The sequence below is a fragment of the Chelonia mydas genome, chromosome 4 (assembly GCF_015237465.2).
Source record: "Chelonia mydas isolate rCheMyd1 chromosome 4, rCheMyd1.pri.v2, whole genome shotgun sequence".
Lineage (NCBI taxonomy): Eukaryota > Metazoa > Chordata > Testudines > Cheloniidae > Chelonia > Chelonia mydas.
This window is the reverse complement of record NC_057852.1, coordinates 61,990,965-61,998,775: the sequence shown is the minus strand read 5'-3', so window position 1 is coordinate 61,998,775 and position 7,811 is coordinate 61,990,965.

Below are 7,811 nucleotides of genomic sequence, written 5' to 3'. Positions count from 1 at the left end.
TATGAGTGAAGATGAATTTTGCAATGTGTTTGGGGTGGATATCTGAGGATTGTCCATAGTCTCGTAAATATCTGAGGCAGGCAACTATGCTGTCATTGTGAGGGATGTTGGTGTATAGGGAAGTGACATCTATGGTAACTAGGATGGTGTTCTGAGGGAGGTTGTTAATATTATGGAGTTTGTGGAGGATGTTGGTTGTGTCCTGGAGGAAGCTGGCCGTTTGTGTGGTGAGTGGTTTGAGGATGGTTTCTATGGGTCCCGTTATTTCTACAGTAAGAGTGCCTTGCCCAGATATGATGGGTCTGCCTGGGTTCCTGCACAACACTTTCAAAAGATGAGCCTGGAAACTTAAATTCATTATGCTGCTAGACACTAAAAATCATGGTCTTAATAAAAGACACTGGAGTTATGTTTTATTACAATAATCTGTAACCCAATAGCCCCACCCCCCCCCACCCCTTTGTCCTATAACTAAAGAGGTTTCAACAAGCCACTCTACCTTGAATGGTCCTTTACAATATGTGCTAACTACTTATGCTAAACCATCTGTTCCACCTTGCATTTTGCTGTGAAGCTGGGAGTACCTTTCCCAGACCTGAAGAAGAGCTCTGTGTGGCTCAGAAGCTTGTCTCTCTCAACAAAAGAAGCTGATACAGCAAAAGATATTACCGCACCCACCTTGTCTCTCCAATATCCTGGGACCAACATGGCTACACCTACACCACATAATTCTCAGTTAATATTTCATCTCTGCCAGAAGGTGACCCTACCACGAGTGTCTTCCTGTAAGCAGTTCAGAACATTACTCTTGTGCAGAGTAGACAGGACCCCCTATTCAAGCCTGTGTTTTCTGGCTGACCAGTCTTCTTTCCTCTCAATCCTCTCTAGAGTTCATTGTTCCGTGGGCTGCTGATGCTGCTCAGCGTGCATGTCATCTAGGCATGCTGTGCCCTGCAGAAGCCGAATGAGTTAGCCACCCAGATTTTCCTAGAATGTACAGATATAAACACACATAGGTGGGTTCCTCCAATACCTCTTCCAATCAGTTCCTCAAGAACTCTATTCAACTCCAGTCTCATCGCTCAGGTTTCATTATTGGCATGCACAAAGACTACACCGAGCTAAGTCTCACAGATCAGACTCACGTGTAAGGATTGAGTACAGGGCTAACCACAGATCCAAAGAATACAACTATTTGTACTGTACCCAGTACTGATGCATGTGTCTTCCATTGTACGTTATCTCATGCACTTTATAACTGGTTAGATTATTTTCAAGACCAATCCCTGTACATATCATGCTTTGTTCTCTTGCCACATGTACAAAGCACATTTTGTTAGTTTGCTCCCTGTACTTTGATAGTTTCTTCCCTTTGTGCTTATCCTCCTCCCACACATTCTAAGACATTGCTGCTGACACGATTGTTTCTTGTTCCTGTTTTTACACAGCTTCTCTCATTTTCCTTGTCCTTGGCTGCTGGGGTTTGCGCATACCAAGTTGGATCTACAGTAGACAGCATGGTACTTGTGGACACATATACATAATTGTAAAGCAGAAAAGCTGCAGCATGGACATCACTTGAAATCATTCACAGATCAGTTACAACAAATATGGACTTGAGTGTAGGAGGGTATAAGGCCCTGTCTGAACAAGAATTAACACCTCTATCCTACTAACCCCTATATTTAAAGGGCATGTGAGTATTCCATTGAAATAAATGAGATTATTTATATTTAAAGTTAAGCACGTAGGTGTCTTTTCTTTCAGTGATTTATTTTTCCTCACCCTTTAATTGTGACAAATTGTAATTCCAATGCAAAATCAAGAATTTCTATGGGTTTCAAGGACTCTCAGATTAGCAGAGTTTGCTTTTATCAGATTGCTGTATACTGTACATATCAAAAGAATCAAGGAATAAATCCACATTTTACTATTATGGGTTATGCATGTTCTGCATAGAGGGAGCCATGTGAGCAGAAGGAGAATTTTCCCTTTGCATTGATCTCTGATTAGAATCAGTGCTTGGTTGAGATTTGCCCCCTGGAAACAGATGTTGGTGTTGGGCTGAGATTCCTTGAAGAAGAGATTGCCCTGCATGCTGTTTGACCACCTCTGTTTCAGGACAGGTGAGTGTGTGTAAATAAAACAGCTTATTCTTAGATTTTTTTCAGCCTCCATGTCACTGATTTCTTCTCCACTAGGAAGGGGAACCTGAAAGCCCCAAACATCTACTATCACTCAGCAGTAGGGAAAAACTGGTGAAATTTCTTGCCTAGGTAGGGTAGCACTGGTAAGATGAATGTCCAAAGTCGTTGTTTTTGTTTCAGTGCATTCCTGACATGATATTAAGTATGGCATGGTTTGCTATTAAGATTCATGTGGAAACATAAAAGACAAAGGGTGAGTTCTCCAGTTCTGTATAAGCCTACAAAGTGCAGTGGACTAGCTTTCCCTAATTTGGCTTACTATCACAATTAAAACATGTGATCAACTGGGCTAACAATAGTCCACCCAAGCACTAGGTACCACTTGAACGAGACTGGAGCCCAAGTATGGTTACTCATAGTAACTGTTGGGTTGAAAAGAGCTTTAGGTCACACAAATTAAAAAAATGAGCACCTATTCATCTACACCACTTGAGCAGCTCTGCACACTTTTTTTTTTTTTTTTTTTAATTCTTGTTGCCCAGGCCCTCTCCCTTAGCTATGCTCATTTATAATCAGGCATTTATCCCCAGGAAATATCAAAGTGACTGTTGTGGGTAAGACCTGAGATTATTCAGTTTGGACAGCTGTCCCTGGATCCTGATTTTAAATCATACCAGGAGATGTAATAATGTGAATGATCTAAAAAGCCTGTATTTTCAGTATTTACTAGTTAAATATTTCATTGTGAAATCAGGATACATGTCAGTTCTATCTAGACCTTTAACCACACTGGGGGAGTTGTCCCAGGAGCAAGCTGGAATAAAGCGTTTAATTTCTAAGATATATACTATTTTCACTGAAAAAGATGTTGATAAGAAAACAACCCAGATGAAAAGATGGGAGAGAGTTTGGACAAAAATTGATCTGGATGAGTGTGTATCTGTAAGTGAAAGGGGATATGTGTCTTCAATTTGTGTAGCTCATAAAGGATTTTTTTATATAAATTACTGTATAGATGGCATTTGACTCCAATTAAGATCCATTATATTTTTACTACTAGAGAGGTGCTCAGAGGATTGCCGGGAAGGGGGAACATACTTCCACATGTGGTGGTTGTGTCCAGCAATTGGATAGTTTTGGGAGGAAATTATTAAAAAGATTAATCTATGACAAAATTCCAGCTGCCTAGAAATCCCCTAACATGATTATGTAATGCTCCAGTAAAGGATCTATATTTAATCTTCCCTCTTATCTCAATTATTTACTTATTACACTCTTTTAGATGTTGTAGTTCATCTGACTTCCAAAACATAAAGTTCTTCAACCAAACTCTTTTCTTCAGGAACTCTCATCTTTTTTTGAGGTATTATTATTATTTATTTATAAGGATCCTGTTCATTGCTGCCTTTCCAGCGTCCCAGAGAACACTTTCATTGACCCCTTCATGAACATTTTCTTCTATATGTTTCTGAATGGTTTTTCCAGCCCTTGAATTCAACATACAACAAAGCTCTATCCAACTGCCTGGCCCTTTGTTTTTGCAGTGAATCCTAGTCTTTCAATCTAATATGTGCAGGGGGTTGATCAAACCAAGTTATAACTCCCAGATTAGTTTTTTTTATCAAAGTAGCCAAGCCCCTAGAAATAAAAATCATATCAGTCCTGGAATAAAATCCACGAGTTGCAGAATAACATGTAGTTCCTGATGTCCAGGTTCATCTCCCTCCAGACATCCACCAGATCCTCATTTTCAATGTGATGCAACAAATTTGCACTTCCTCCTCCTGAATGCCCTCTGCGAACATTTGATCCATACAATGTGGGATTAATCACCTTGTTAAAATTCCCCTTTAGAATATCTCCTTCCCTAAAATTTCCTAAATCCCTAAAAACTGATAAAAAACAAAACAAAAAACAACTTACCCCGATTGGGAGCACATACATTGGCAAACGTGAGAAGTTTACCTTTCATGAACCCCTTAATTAAAATACATTAGAACTTCAGAGATATGAACACCTCAGGAATGGAGGTTGTTTGTAACTCTGAACAAAATGTTACGGTTGTTCTTTCAAAAGTTTACAATTGAACATTGATTTAATACAATTTTGAAACTTTACTATGCAGAAGAAAAATGCTGCTTTCCCTTTATTTTTTTAGTAGTTTACATTTACACAGAACTGTTCTGTGTTTTTTGTTGAGCTTCTTGTTTTGTCTCCACTGCTGCCTGATTGCGTACTTCAGGTTTCAAATGAGGTATGTAGTTGACTGGTCAGTTCGTATCTCTGGTGTTCATAACTCTGAGGTTCTACACTATGTCTGCTCTTGGTATGTATGAGTTGTGCTGACAATTTAATTGCTTTTTATTGTTAGCAGCTAGAAATTGTACTACACATTACTGGAAAAATGTGACCCCCTCCTTCTATAAAATTATGGTATAGTAAAACAGACTGGTGGGTCTCAAACTTTTTTACTGGTGACCCCTTTCAGATCGCAAGCCTCTGAGTGCAACCCCTCCTAATAAATAAACACACTGTTTAATATATTTAACACCATTATAAATGCTGGAGGCAAGAGGGGTTTGGGATGGAGGTTGACAGCTCGCAACTCCCCATGTAATGACCTCGAGACCCCGTTTGAGAACCCCTGATATAGACCATCCTTGTAACAGGAAAGCTTTCACACCACATGCACGCGTAAGAGAAGTGCCAAAAAGAGGATAGTGATTTAGAAACTTGAACACCTTTTTAAGTGTACTCAAAGGAGGTGGGCTCAACAGCCAGCAAGCCAAAATCTTTAACCAGATTCTGTGAATATTAATCAGATCCTGACTCACTTATGTAAAATGGAGTATGTTAATGTTTTATTGTAACTTTGCCTTTGTAAAAGGTTTCAAATAATACAATAAATAGTAAATAAATAAATACTAACAATAATGAAGAAACCACACAGACACAGTTAATTTCCAAATAAACATGATTACTAACTATATATAAATATATAAGTCTAGCTACATATATATGCTGCTTCTCTGTAGGTTCTGTTGGCTTCTGCTATAGAGATGGAGGCCCATTAGAGGGCTCCCAAACTATTTAAAGGTTCCTGTACACTCCTGTATTCTGTTCCTGGAGACTCCAACAACATTATATTGCACAGTCTCAAATGAAACAAATTGTTATTAACTGAAATTATTTATTAAAAAAGAAAACTATTTGCACTTGAGGCAATGTACTTCAGCACAAAGACAGACTCTCCACTGTTGCATGCCCAATATTATATGTACTTAACATTATATACCCGATCCTGCCATAAAAATTAATCTTTTCTTTTACTTTGCAGCTCATGTTATTTAGAAAGCGAAGCATAGCAACACAGGCAGGCAAATTGCCCTGTGCGGTGTGCCATCTAATATACCCACCCCTTTAGTTTTCTATAAAAGTCATTAACTAGCCACGATCAACAATGAAAAGGAAGCTTTATGTACGCGTTCCTCCCTTCTGAAACTATGAACAGCCTAATGGAGCTGTTTGGGAAATGTACTGGATTTGATGCCAGAGGTATGTAACAAGAAATATTATAATGCATTAACTTATACTTTACCTTTACTTGCCTTAAAATAGGTTTTTAGCATCTACAACCAAAATGGGAGTGGGGAATAATCTCCTTTCATTTGGAAGCTTGCTCCAAAGTTTTATTCATGTATGGTGAGAATACACAAAGAAGAAGAGAGAAACAAGCGATGTAATGAAAATTTAACATAATGAGTGTGACAGATGGAAATATGTATTTAGAAGTAGTAATAACTTATCTTTTAATACTACAGTTTTAACTAGACAATGGCCCCTATAAGTGGTGGCATTATTTAATAATTGGTAGATTTTAAGGCCAGGAGGGAGGGACTATTGTGATCATCTAATCTGACCTCCTGCATAACATGGGCCACATAATTTCCCTGAATTAATTCCTGCTTTAGGTCCAATATCTGTAGTTGAACTAGAATGTAACCTTTAGAAAAAACATCCAATCTTGATTTTAAAATTTTCCACCACAACCTTTGAAACGTTATTCCAATGGTTAATTACCCTCACAATTAAAAAATTGTGCCTTATTTCTTGTCTGAATTTGTGTATTTTTAACTTCCAGCCACTGGATCTTCTTATACCTTTGTCTGCTAAATTCAGGAGCTCTCTATTATCAGATTTTTTGTAGGTACTTCATAAGTGAGAGCAAATAATTTCTTCTCTTTAATAAGCTAAATAGACTCAAGGAGCTCTATCACTGTAAGGCATGTTTTCCATCATTCTCATGGCTCTTCTCTGAACCCTCTCCAATTTTTCAACAACCTGCTTGGTGTGGGCATCAGAACTGGACAAGGTATTCCGGTAACAGTTGCACCATTGGCAGATACAGAGATAATATAACTTCCCTATTGCAAATCAATGTTACCTGTTTTATATATCTAAGGATCATATTAGCCCTTTTGGGCACAGCATTGCACTAGGACAGGGGTGGGCAAACTACGGCCCGTGGGCCACATCTGGCTCATCAGACCATTTAATCCGGCCCTCAGCTTCTGCCGGGGAATGGAGTCGGGATTTGCCTCGCTCGGGCGCTCCAGCAGGTGAGCTGGGTCGGGGGCTCCCAGGAAGCAGCCAGTACGTGGAGGAGTGGCCAGGCTCTGCTTGCTACCCCATCTGCAGGCGCTGCTGCCGCAGCTCCCATTGGCAGATGGGGCAGTGCGTAGAGCCGCCTGGCTGTGCCTTGGAGCCAGAGGAAGACATCTTTCTGGTAGCTGTTTGCGGTAAGCGCTGCCAGGAGCCTGCACCCCTGAGCTCTCCCCCTTCTCCCGTGCCCCAATCCCCTGCCAGAGCCCTGATACCCCTCCTGCCCGCCGAATCCCTCAATCCCAGCCCAGAGCCCCCTCTTGTACCTCATTCCCATCCCCACCCCAGAGCCCTCACCCCTCATTGCCCCGAAAGCCTGCCCCATCCCTGATCCCCCTCCCGCCCTCCAAACCCATTGGTCCCATACCGTAGCACCCTCCTGCTCTCTTATTGTTCTCTTAATTCTTTATTAATTGAGCCCCATATCAGCCATTCCATTATTTTGTTAGTTAAATACCATTAGCACTTAGGTTGTTTCATACACTCAGACACAAATCTTAAAACACTTTACCTGTGCTGAATTACATACTTGCAACTTCCTTTCAATACATTGGAAATGAAAATATTCACATTGCAAATATATGATCAGGCAGGTTGCTCTAATATATTTAGACATTGCTGTAGAATGCTCAGTTACCATCGTGTTCTAAAATAATATTTTCATGAGAAATCTGTAAGTGACATAAAGACAGTCCTGAAGCCCTTACTCACATGATGAGATAGGGCTGAAGGAGCAGGCTCTAAGATACTTGGTAACATCATGTATTATTACAAAAGTATCTACATGAATACATGCAGTATTATGTGTGCTTATTGTAGTTGCTATGTACAGCACTGGAATTGCATGTTACGTATTTGCACATGACGTATAAAACACTATTTTGCTGAATAAAGTAGCTTGAGTTTTGTAACAGTATATCGGTCATATGATATACAGGTGAATGATACCATACATACTAAGCACAACCCTAGCCAGTGCAGCAAGTTGGAGCAGAGATACAG